We start from the raw sequence: 13,943 nt of genomic DNA, 5'->3' as shown, positions 1-13,943 counted from the left end.
AATACAGACACACACATACATAAACACGACGGTCTTCCACACTGTTTCCTCTACATTATCTATCAATATATGCGCGCGTGTGTGTGTGTGTGTGTGTGTAAGTGGACTGCTGCATTTTTGTTGGATCGAGCAGACATATGATTAGAGGCATTCCAACCGTGTCTATCCCATCGATTACAGGGTTATTTATGATTACATTGATATTATTACCCAACGTTTCCTTTCTGTTTTTAAGAAGGGTGAGTGTGATTTTTGTTTAGGAGATTCAACTGTTATTTCTAGCAGTTGGAAGGTACTTCGTTTGGCTTGTCATTTCTATTGTCACATACTTTTGTGACTGCACGTAGACGTTAATGTGTGAGTGTGTATATGTATGTGTGAGTGTAGCATTTTATGTGTATGAGTGTCTGTATGTATGTGAGTATAGCACTTTGTGTCTGTATATGTGTAGCACTTTATGCATAGTTGTGCGTGTGTGGCGCTTTATTCGTACGTGTGAGTGTGTCTATGTATGAAGCGCTTTATGCGTGTGTATGTATGCAAGTGTTGCCGTTGATGTGTATGTGTGTGCGTCTCAGGTATTGCCCCTCCCCCCTTTCTTCCCCCTCCTTACTGCTCTGAGTCAGAGTTACCCGGATGACGGAATCACCTCAACCAGTAGCCGTGACGTCATGCATCATTTGTCATGGACACTGAAAAGGCGGAGCTAATATTTAAAAATGGACCCGCGAAAACTTCCCGAAGCTCTTTCCTCATTTATTTCCTTAACATGTTTGCAATGAAACCCTCAGCCTATGTTGTCTTAACTCATTATGGATACTATTTCTTTCACGAATCATTGATAATATCGACTACGTTTCTATAAAAATCCGTATTGTTGTTGTTACAGAGGCCCACGATCAAAGGCAGTTAAGCCTCCGCTGAGTGACAGTTTTTTATACGTCTGAGACGATATGGGGCTGCATTGTAATGTTTCTTACAAGGGTAGGGCGCTGTGAATATTGAAAAAAAAAAGGGGCACAAATTGCTATGGTTAATAATACAAAGATGGTTTTAAACTTGTATTTGTCCAACATGTGGAAGAGAGAAGTTATATGGATGTAAACTATTTTGCTTTCTCGTTATTAAAGAGCAGGGTACAAAATAAAAATTCACAAATATTTTCTTCCTTGAGAACTAGTTTTGCATAATAGACGAGTTTCTAATTTAGGCACAATAGCAATTTTAAGGGAAGAAGTTAAGTTGAAGCCATCAACCCCAACACTTCGTCGGCACTATTTTTTTAGCCCCCGGATGGGTTGAAAGGCACAGTTAACTTTGGCCGGATGAGAAACTTGAAAGTAAAACGTCAGATCCGCAATAGATTTCTTCCGATGTTCTTATGGTTCTACCAGCTCGTTGTCTTTACTCTGGACTGATTTGAGGGGAGAGGATAAGTCGATGTCATCGACCTCAGTATTTCACTTGTACTTTATCGATCATGAACGGATGAAAAGCAAAGTTGACCTCAGTGGGATTTGATCTCAAATATCACAAGACATTTCTTCCGATGCTCAAGCGATTTTGTCAGCTCACCCGCTTTACACGAGCAAAATCATGATTTCTGTTTTAGGCACAATGTCAATAATTAACGTTAAGCACAAGGCCTTTTTCTTTGTTTTTTTCCTTCTTTTCAGTGGGAAGCAGAGTTAGTTGATATCATTTACCCGGTATTTGACTGATATTTTATTTATCGATTCCTGAGGAATGAAAGGCAAAGTTGAATTCAAAATGTTAAGAGCTGGAAGAAATGCCGCTAAGCATTTTGCGCGACACACTAGTGATCCTGCCAGCTCGATACAAGCAAAATTAAGACCTCATACTCAACTGATACTTATTTCATCAATCCCAAATGGCTAAAAGGCAAAAGTTAACTTCAGCGAGTTTGAACCTAGCGTAGTAACTATTGCCAGCTCTGCGCCTTTTGGGAAATTTTAAATAATGAAAATACGTGTATTCAATTATGAAATACTTAGTATATAAGTGCATACGGTTTGGCTTTGGGAAAATATGAAATGCAGATGCCTCTGTTACGTTTATGAATGAAAATGTTGTTGCATACTCAAATAATATAATGCAAGCGAAATATATATATATATGAGAAGGGATGACCACTAAGTGGACATCCATTATACTAGAAATAGACCATATTAAATTTATATATATATATATATATATATATATATATATACTATGTGCCTGTGTCTGGTCATAATTCAAATAGAGAACTTCGAGAAAATATTCTTTAATAAATGGTAAAGATACTTCTGGAGTCGATAAAATAAAGTACCAGTAGAACACTGGAGTCGATAAAATAAAGTACCAGTAGAACACTGGAGTCGATGCTATTGACTTACCCAGTCCCTCCCGCTGTGCAAAAATTAAAAATGATTGTTTTGCTCGTGTACTATGCTGTGTACAACAATAGTTCTCAAAGAAGAAAATATCAGTAAATATTTTTGTACCCTGCTCTTGAGGAAAAAAAAAACTGACTTTGCATTCATATAAACTCTTCTTTCTTTACCAAGGTGTTGGACAAGTTTTAAATATTTAAAAACCATCCTGATTCTATTAACCATTGCAATTTGTCTTCCTATTATTTATATATTTATTTTCAGTTCTCACTGCGCCTTACCTCGAAGGAAAAGAAAGTTCTACAATAGAACTCCACGTCGTCGCTGACGTACAAAAGAAATGTCATGGCAGTGACTGCTCTGTCGCCTTTGATGCTGTGCTTTTATAAAGTCAGCAACAACAATAAGGATTTTTAACATAAGGACCAAAAGTAAGAAAAATTATTGTTCCTGTAAAATACAGGCCCTTCAATTTTTTTTTTTTAATAATAAACATGTCATTCTACATGCACACGTCTATAAACACCACACGTATAATATTGGTTTCACATTTTGGCACAAGGCCAGTAAGTTAGCGGGAGGTGGGTAAGTCGTTCAACTGATACTTATTTTATCAACTCCTTTTATCTGGAACAGTTTGATGTGTTGGTGAACAGTCAGTGGCATTGGAAAGGCATAAAGATTAAGTTATAATTGAGTAAAAACTGACATAGAGGACTGGAAAACAAAAATATTGGGATCTATTTCAAGAAAATACTGGTGCCCCCGTTTTGAAATAGATCCAAATATTGGAATATTGGAATCTGTATTGTGATGATTCTCGTCAGGTATCAAAATTCTGACATCATGACAGCAGCTGAATGCTCTGTGAACACTGTAAAGACTGTAAGATGTATCATGGACAGCTGCAACAGAGACTACAAAGCCATAGCCGGTAACAAGAGACACAAGTATTCTAACTGGATCTGCACACCAGAATTCATACCCACATTTCTGAACAGGCCCTTAGGCTCAATTCAGAGGGCCACCTTATGTGCCTGTATGTATTAACCTATTTCAGTTCATTTTCCCAAACAATTATGTTTTGGTCACATCACTGAGGTTCTTTAAAGAAAACATTAACATTGCTCATGTTTGTCTTCTGCTCAGAAAATGTTGTCATGCATCTGAATAAAGAAACATGATTTATATAGGAAACAGGACAGTGATTCGAATTTGAGATATTCATACTTCTTCAAAGGATATTTGAGACAGAAATCATACAATTCTATTAGTAAAATGAAGCTAGTTTGAAGAACAACCTGGTTTTAGATTCCATTCTATACACACAAAGTATGCTAGACTATTATATTGAACTGTAAAATTATCAAATAGACGAGCAAACATTCTTTTGATATTTTGCATAGGCACACACATGACTGTGTGGTTAAGAAGCTTACTTCTCAATCATGTGGTCTTGAGTTTAGTCCTACTGCATGGCACTTTGGGCAAATATCTTCTGTAACACTAGGCTGACCAAAGCCTTGTAAGTGGTAAATGGAAATTGAAAGAAAACCAGCATATATATATATATATATATTTAATTAGAGGTTAATTTAGCCTTATTAAGGGGATAAAAATATCCAATGAATTACTGGTTCATTCTCAATTATTTTTTTGTGAATAATGATATTCATAAAATAATAGGTCTATGTATAAATCTTGGTTTATAAATATTCAAAATAAAATTCAGGAAATGGATATGTAGCATTAATATAATTCATTAACTGCAAAAATCCAACATATTCTCTTTCGCAATTAATAAATTATATTAATGCTACATCTCCATTTTCTGAAATTTATATATATGTGCCACTGGCACAAGTGCCAGTAAGGCGACGCTGGTAACGATCACGCTCAAATGGTGTGGTGGTGGTGGTGGTGGGGTTCTGTTTATTCTTTGTATTTAGCTTCCAACAAACTACAACAAAACTGAAAAATATCCAAGCATGGTTGTGCGGTAAGTCACTTGCTTCCCAACCTCGTTCAAGATTCAGTCCCATTTGGGCAAGTGTCTTCTACAATAGCCTTGAGCCAAACAAAACCTTGCAAGTGGATCTGGTTACCATAAACTGAAATAAACCCATCAAATGTATGTGTGTGTGTGTATGCCTAAATCTATGTGTGTGTATACATTTGTGTTTGTGTTTGCCTCCACTACCACTTGACAACTGGTATTCGTTTGTTTATATCCCTGCAACTTAGCAGTTTGGCATAAGAGACCAATAGAATAAACACCAGGTTTTAAAAAAATAAGTACTGGGACTAATTTGTTTGACTAAAATCATTTGAATGTGATGCCCCAACATGGCCAAAGACCAATGACTGGAACAAATATGAGATGAAAGCTAAAAGAATGATGTTGCATAAACTTTAATAAATTATTATAATTAAACAGCTTATACTATAATGGAATTTGAAGAAGGATAAACTCTAAATTGAAGTCATGTTTAATTATTGTCTATGGTGTTAGCAATTATCTAATTAATCTAGTAATATCATTAACAGCCGCAGAATATCTTCATTTGTCGTATGTCCTCTCTATCTCCCTCCTCTGACATTCACATCAAAAGCAATTAATTGCTATGATCTATGATACTTTCACCACTTCTGTAATAATGGAAATAATAATATAACAGATCATTTAATTAGCTGAATACTAATTACATATATATATATATATATATATATATATACATGGTCTGCTCAATAAGTATCCGGACTGTTGCCATAGTAACAAAGCTAAAGTACGCAAAGTGAAGCCGCTAGGCACAGATTGACCTTGAACTCTGCTGTGCATGCGCACTAAGTTTTAACGTTCTAGCGTGCTTCCCCTGTTTACAGCAGTACTTGGAAGGAAGGTGTGTGATCGTTGCATTAACCATGACAGAGAAAGTTGAACAGAGAATCTGCATCTAATTTTGCCAAAAGCCTGCCGATACCTGCTCAAGCCTATGCAAAGTTTTCAAAAAGTTTTCATTGTTCTTGACACAATCAATGAGATCTTGTGCGGCTGAAACCCGAGTGTCCTTTTGGTCAGGGGATAGAAATTCAAATGATTGCTATCTTAGATTACTATACAGGATTACATCAGCTATATATTTTACTACATCATAAATTTGTGTTTTTTCCTAAATAAAATGAACTGAGCATTTTCTGAAAGAAAAACTGCCAAGTAAAACATTTTTCCTTCGTAACCCCAGAACTATTAATTGAGAGATGGAAACATAAAAGCAGAAATTCATAATGTTTTTTTTCACACAATTAGTGTAATTAATTAAAAATAAATACCCAGACTTGTCTAGTGTAACAAACATTTCGTGAAAAGACTTCATCCAGTCTGACAGCTATTTAAAAACAAGTTTCAAAACAAGTTAATTTTTACATTTTATAATTTAAATTTGTTTATGAATAGTGTGTAAAATAATTTTTTTGCATGAATATACATTATGCTGAACTTCTATGTACATATTTTGTTAGTTTTATTTTCAATTTGTTTTTGTTTTGCACATATTAGAATAAATTAAGTAATAAATTTTACTTTTATATATATATGCATACACATATGTATGTATACACACACACACACACATAAAGGTGTAGTCATGACTGTGTGGTTAATAAGCATGCTTTTTAACCACATGGTATCAGGTTCAGTTCCACTGTGACATCTTGAGCAAATGTCTTCTACTATAGCCCTAAGCAGACCAATTCTTTGTGAGTAAATTTGATAGAAACTGTGTGAAAACTCATCATATATATATATATATATTGCAGCACAATTTTGTCAGTGAACAGGTCGCGGTCTGAAAGCGACGAAAATATTTTGACAAATTAAATTTAAATGTTGAAGTGAATCTGACGGTTTTTGTGTGTTATTCTAAATGGCTTATAAACACCTTCCACGCTGCAATTGTTTTCGTTCCAGCACACGATCTCAGATCAGGTCACTTGCTATGCAAGTACATCTCCGTAATATATATATAATAAATGAAAAATGCATTAAATACTAAAAAACATAAGCATAGGACAAACACAGAAGAACCCTAATTCTTCATCAGTTATTGACCGAGAGTCAAGAGAGTGTTTATATCCACTCACAACTACAAAAGTTACCTAAAACATTACTGACTCCATGGTACATGATACCAAGTCATACTTGTTTGTGGATGACGGCTGTTTTTTTATTGTCTTCATCATCATTATCATCACCATGATGTTAGAAATGACTTTTTCAAAAATGAAATAACAAAGTTTTTGAGGGGGGTTTTTTTCCAATAATTTTTAGTAGAGTTGTTTTGAACGAAATTCTTCAGTTTTTTAATCTTTTTTTTTATTATCAATTTTATTTATGTCAGTACGTTTTTTATTTCTCCATACTAATGCCTGTGAACTTAGAAATTGATCCATATTAATTGTTGTCAACTGTCTTATTTCCCCATAATAACCCTTGTTATTTTAAAAACAAAGAACAAATCCGTTAGACTCCAAAGACAGCATCTAAGTTGCTCTGACATTAAAAGAAAATTGTTTTTGATGTTGAGATATCAAAAATGAAGCCAATTTATTTTTCACAAACCAGAAGTGAAGATGTTTTCAATGTAATGTGGTTCTTCAATACTTCAATATCTCTTTTTCTTAGTTTTTATCTGAGCCATTCTTATGTTAATATGTTTGATGTCTTTTTTATTTCTTGATATTAATTGATCCAATAAATATATTGAGTATTAGCAATCTGTCTGTCAGGGTGGCGAGCTAGCTGGATCGTTTGATGCCAGACAAAATGTTTAGCAGTATTTCTTCTGGCTTTGAGGTGGTGAGTTGGAATAATTGTAAGCACACCAGGCAAAATGCTTAGTTTAACACGAGGCAGATCTTCTGCCAACTGGTTATCGGTGCAGTGCTGCACCCTATATATTACTAGCAGGGGGAGTGAACTCCTACCATCCTCTAGCAAGCAACAGGATAATGAGACTGACTCAATTTCAAGCTGGTTCGCTCATTCTCAATCATGAACATCTAATAGTAACATGGAACAGCCACTTTGATGTGGCAATTAGCTTTACTCATTAGTATAGTTATTACTCTGATCTTTTCTTGAGATTTTACAAATAGCTATTTTGCTTGTTGCAAATCAGTGACTGATGGTCTCTTTGTTCACAATATAATGCTGGCTGGAGCAGATCCTGGATATCGCTCTGGTAGCCAGGTGCTCACGACTGAGGATGAACCAACCACCTTGAAACTGAATCAGTCTCATGATCCTGTTGTCTGCTAGAGGATAATAGAGATTTGCTCTCCCTACTAGCAATATATAGGGTGCAGCACTGCACTGATAACCAGATGGCGGAAGATCTGCCTGGGGTTAAACTAGTAGTAACATGGAACAGCCGCTTTGATGTGGTGATTAACATTACCTGTTATATATATATATATATAGTACCGTGTGACTGGCCCTCGTGCTGGTGGAACATAAAAGCACCCACTACACTCTCAGAGTGGTTGGCGTTAGGAAGGGCATCCAGCTGTAGAAATTCTGCCAGATCAGATTGGAGCCTGGTGCAGCCTTCTGGCTTGCTAGTCCTCAGTCAAATCATCCAACCCATGCTAGCATGGAAAGTGGACGTTAAACGATGATGATGATGATATACATATATATAAGTATATTATTGTTTACACTAATATCAAGTGCTATGCAATCAATGTGCATCAGTGAAAATTTGTGGTTGTCGTCGTCTTCTGGCTGCTATTTTTAGCATGCTGGTGCTGCTTGTAGCACCCTTAATTATTAATTATATATATACATATATATATATAGGAAGGGCATCCAGCTGTAGAAACTCTGCCAAATTAGATTGGAGCTTGGTGTTGCCATCCGGTTTCACCAGTCCTCAGTCAAATCGTCCAACCCATGCTAGCATGTAAAGCGGACGTTAAACGATGATGATGATGATGATGATATATATATATATATATATATATATATATATATATATATATATATATAAGCAATGTTAATTCTCTAAATGAAGTATTAACAGTAACTGCACGATAAAGTGTAGTATATTGCCACTTAAGTGTGGCTGACCCCTAGGGGTGGATGTTACTGTTGCTTTTAGCCCCAGGAGGACATCTCCTCCAGCTGGCTTATCGACACACTACTATATATATATATACATATATATATATATATATATATATATATATATATATATATATATATATATATATATGTATGTATGTATGTAGAATTCTTTTTGGAAATATCTCAGAGCACACACATAAAACTATAAATAATTGCATGTAAATGCTGAGTTGAAAAGCCCTATATGTATAAGTGCATGTATTCGTGTGGTGCATACGGAAGTTACATATAATCTATTAATAAACTTATAGTCTCGTTATCGAAATATAACCTGTTGATAGACAACATGAGCTCAGCAGATGAGAGTGAGAATCAGCTGACTAGTTTTACATTTCTTAAGGCTCATCAAGAACATAACTTACCTGACTGCTCAGCTGACAATGTTTCGAAAGATATTAACTTTCCTTGCTCTGAAAAATGCAAACAAATATATTTTTCCAACATAGCGTGGTTATTCAAAAATATAAATGGGTAATCAGGAATCATAGACATGATAATTTAGAACAACGTGAAGCAAAATAATGGTTATGTAGGACCACCTGAATAATAAACAAATCAAGGTAACAAATTAGCGTTCAGTATACACATATTCTTTCACGTGGTTGGCGTTAGGAAGGGCATCCAGCTGTAGAAACTCTGCCAAATCAGATTGGAGCCTGGTGTAGCCATCTGGTTTCACCAGTCCTCAGTCAAATCGTCCAACCCATGCTAGCATGGAATGCGGACATTAAACGACGACGACGTATGGCCGTATAGCCTTTCTTGTTTGTTTGCCTGTCTTGTTTTCTGTCCGCCACTACATTCCTCCATGGTACAAATTTAATTTGTGGTCTGTGGGAAGAGCCATTTTAACGATGCATCCTGCCCTAACTCTTCGAAACGCCACTGTTAGAATGGTGGCAGCTGATGAAGGAAAATGTTCTCTATGTGGCCTGTGTGTTTTCTGTACTCCGTTTATTATTTTTTTTGTCTACGATTTGTTTGCAACGTCCTGTACCCAGATATGCATCTATATATACAGGTAGATGTCAATATGTACGTACATGTATGTATATATGCATATACTCATTTATTATTTATATATATATATATATATATATATATATATATTAAAATAAACAGGACTTTGTTTTTCTTGGAGTTAGGTGTATTTACAAAATATAAGCAGAATTGTCTTCGGAACAGAAGGCAAATAAAAGAAATTAAAATTTAAATAGATTTCGTACATGTCTGTGTTTATGTGTGTGTATGTATGGATGTGCATGTCTGTGTGTATGTGTGTGTGTATGTATGTATGTATTCTGTATGTATGTGCTATCTTTCTCTTTTTGATTTAAAATAAATTTTGACTAGCCGACTTGGTTGCAAGGTTGTAAAGGAAAGCATCCTTGTTTTAACCTTTAAACTAGGGATGGGCAACTTTTCGTCAACTGGGCGCTGCATCATACCATTTCAAAGTGGGAAAGAGCCGCATGATAAAACACATACTCTTTACTCTTTTACTCTCTTTCACTTATTTCAGTCTTTTGACTGCGGCCATGCTGGAGCACCGCCTTTAGTCGAGAAAATCAACCCCATGACCTATTCTTTGTAAGCCTAGTACTTATTCTATCGGCACCAAGCACCGTGGATCAGTTGGGTGGCCTGTGGAAAGAAAGATGTAGTCTTATAGGAGAAGGGAGTGGAAATAAAAAGTCAGTGGTGATGGTCAGAACAAATACAGGGGAACAGTCTGTCCAATACTCTAACAACTTTATCCTGCACATGTGTACAACACATAGAAGAGAGACATATGCATCAAAAATAAAATAAGATACTGTTAACACTAGATACCTCATCTCTCTCTCTCACTCACACACACAGACACACACACACAAACATACAGACAGACATACACACACATAAACACACACTTTTCCTTCAAATTCTACAACAGTTCAGTTGACGATCATCAGAAGGATGCAAAACTATTACTACTGTGACATCTGTTTCCTCCATCAACTGTGATATTTCTCTGAACACACTCCTCTCTCTCTCTCTCTTTCTCTCTCTCTCTCTCTTTCTCTCTCTCTCTCTCTCTCTCTCTTTCTCTCTCTCTCTCTCTCTCTCTCTCTCAGTTCATGTTACAACAGTGATCACACCGCCACCTAGTGGACAGAGATCAAACTTCTGTATCACTTTCCAACACCACCAGCTTTGTTTGTTATTTTTACAATTTTTTTTTTCATATTTGTATTTATATTTTCATGTTATTGGCATTACCTCCACCCACACACATGCACTAAAATCACTCCACCACCCCATCGTCACCACCATTAACTCCACCACTGTCGCCAACATCTCCGTTATAGACAGCACCACAACGACCATTATCTCCAACACCGCCTCAACCAAAACTGTCTTCTCTAACAACACTATTCCCGCCATCATCATCATCATCATCATCATTGTCGCCAACACCATCACTACTATTGTCTACATCATCTCCATCACCATCACTTGTACAAGCCCTATCGCCGCCATCATCCCCACTCTCATCCCCATCATCATCATTATCATCATCACCATCATCTTCATCATTCCCAGCATCACAACGATCACCACCACCACCATCATTATAGTTTCCACTATCAACACCACTTCTACCAGCACCATCACTGCTATTATCATCACCACCACCATCACCACCAGCTCCACTACCACCACCACCACCACCACCACTTCCTCCACCACCTCCACCTCCACCAGCATCACCTCCACCACCATCATCGTCCCTATCATCCTCATCTCCACCATCAACATCATCACCAGCTTCGCTATCAGCCATCACTAACAATGCCATCGTCTCCTCCATCAACAGCATCACTGCCTGCCGTCTTCATCGCCATCACCGACTCCATTGTTACTCCTACCACCAACGCCATCATCTGCACTACGAACAGCATCATCGCCACAGCCACCTACATCCCATCAGGCTTATACTAACAGATCACATTAAGTTTCTATTGCGTCATACTGTTGTGAAAACAAACATTAATTCCAAGAACCCACCCCAACACCGTATTAACCACCACTGCCACCATCGCCCACGCCACCAACACCAACGCCGCCACTTTTACCGTTAGCACTACCGCCACTACCACCAACACTGCCGTCACCATCATCGCCACCACCACCACCACCAACAACAGCTCTACCACCACCACCATCATCATCACCATCACCACACCACCATCACTACCACCAACAACAACAACAACAGCACTACCACCACCACCATCATCACCAGAACCACCAACCACACCACCACCACCACCATTACCACCACCATCACCACACCACCACCACCACCACCACTACCATCACCACCACCACCACCGTCACCACCACTACCGCCACCACCAGAACATCAGCACTGCCTCCATCACCATCCACCTCTGTCACTGCCACTACTACCAACACTACTACCACCAACACTACTACCACCAACACTACTACCACCAACACTACTACCATCATTATCACCAACACCACCAATACCAATGACAATCTTGTATGTGGTCGCTCAAAATGCTAGAAATAGCAACCAAATTTCCCTCAAATCACCTCAGTACTGCCATAGTAGTAAAGAACACGCTGAACCATGTGTTTCTGAATTCTGTTCACATAGGGAAAAGACTGGGATGCGATGGGATGGGCATGATTAGAATATCCTTGATCACAGATCTGCTTGATTGTGACTAACATGACACTAAACAACAAAATCAATAAGACTCTACCCAGTCGAATGACATGCCGGAAACAGCAACCACCTCTCTCGAATTACACTTTGCTGTCTTGAAAATAGGAAGGACACAGATGATGAATTCCATCACCATCACCGCCATCACTACCAGCTCCACTACCATCACCACCACCACCACCACCACCAGCATCACCTCCACCACTAGCATCACCTCCACCACTATCAACATCACCACTATCTTCTCTATTAGCCATCAATAATAGCACAGATCAGATTGGAGCCTGGTGCAGCCTCTTGGCTTGCCAGTCTCCAGTTGTTCTGCCTGATGGTGATGAGAATTGACTTGTTCTGACAACTGAATTCCTAGTTGTGAAATTAATGTGTAAACAGCTGAGTATATCATATAGATGTCTTGCCTTCCAACATAAATTCTCAGACTGAATCAACGTGACACAATATGTGATATTGTTGGGGTATTTGAATTATAGTTGCTGTCTTACCAAATTCATTTACAAGCTCTGACTAGCAGCCATGCCAGTGGCATGTAAAAAGCACCATTCGAGTGTGGCCAATGCTAGTGCCACCTGACTGTCACCTGTGCCAGTGGTCACGTAAAAAGCACTATTCAAGTGTGGTTGATGCCAGTGCATGTAAAAAGCACCATTCGAGTGTGGCCAATGCCAGTGCCACCTGTGCCAGTGGCATGTAAAAACACCATTGAAGCATGACTGATGCCAGTGGCATGGTAAAAAGCACCGTTCAAGCGTGGCCGATGCCAGTGCTGCCTGACTGATTCCCGTGCCAGTGGTACATAAAAACACCCCCTACAGTCTCGGAGTGGTTGGCATTAGGAAGGGCATCCAGCTGTAGAAACATTTCCAGATCAGATTGGAGCCTGGTGCAGCCTCTTGGCTTGCCAATCTCCAGTCAGACCGTCCAACCCATTCCAGCATAGAAAACGCACGTTAAACGATGATGATGTATGTACGTGTATCACTATTCAATTTTATTTCAAGATTTCTGGCTAGTAGAGAAAGACTGGTTTCTAATCTAGATCCAAGGCTCCATCATTGGAATTTCAATATCAACAGAGTATTTTTGTCTGTATGTATATGTACAGATTTGTATGTTTTGTTTTATGCATGTATTCTGACACAAATAGTTACAATGTGTGTGTGCGTGTTTGCTTCATGCTCTTGTTTGATGAGGCTGGGGGTCATCCAGGTTAGTGGTCCCAGACATGTTATCATGCACAGAGCAAACCAGATTTACCAGTGTGCTCCATTGCTGGTGGTCTCATGCCAGCCCCTGTGCATCCTCTAAGGTGATGTTGAGCCTCTGGAGATCTTCCCCAATTACGGACAGCCATCTGGTGCGGGACTTGGCATGAGACCTTTTCCAGCCCACAGCTGCTACATCAAAGGGCTATGCAAAGTTTTCAAAAAGCTTTCGTTGGACTGAACTAAACCATAATTAATCTGCACATCCTCTGATAACTCATGGATGGTGATTCAATGATTTCCCCTCACAGCTGCACGTACACCTGTGATGCTTTTCTCAGTTCTACTGATTGTGAGTCTCCAAGAACGTTCATCAATGTCAACATTTCTTTAGCCATCGT

This window comes from Octopus bimaculoides, chromosome 7 (assembly GCF_046866305.1).
Source record: "Octopus bimaculoides isolate indiv1 chromosome 7, ASM4686630v1, whole genome shotgun sequence".
NCBI lineage: Eukaryota > Metazoa > Mollusca > Cephalopoda > Octopoda > Octopodidae > Octopus > Octopus bimaculoides.
Note: the sequence above shows the minus strand (reverse complement) of the source record.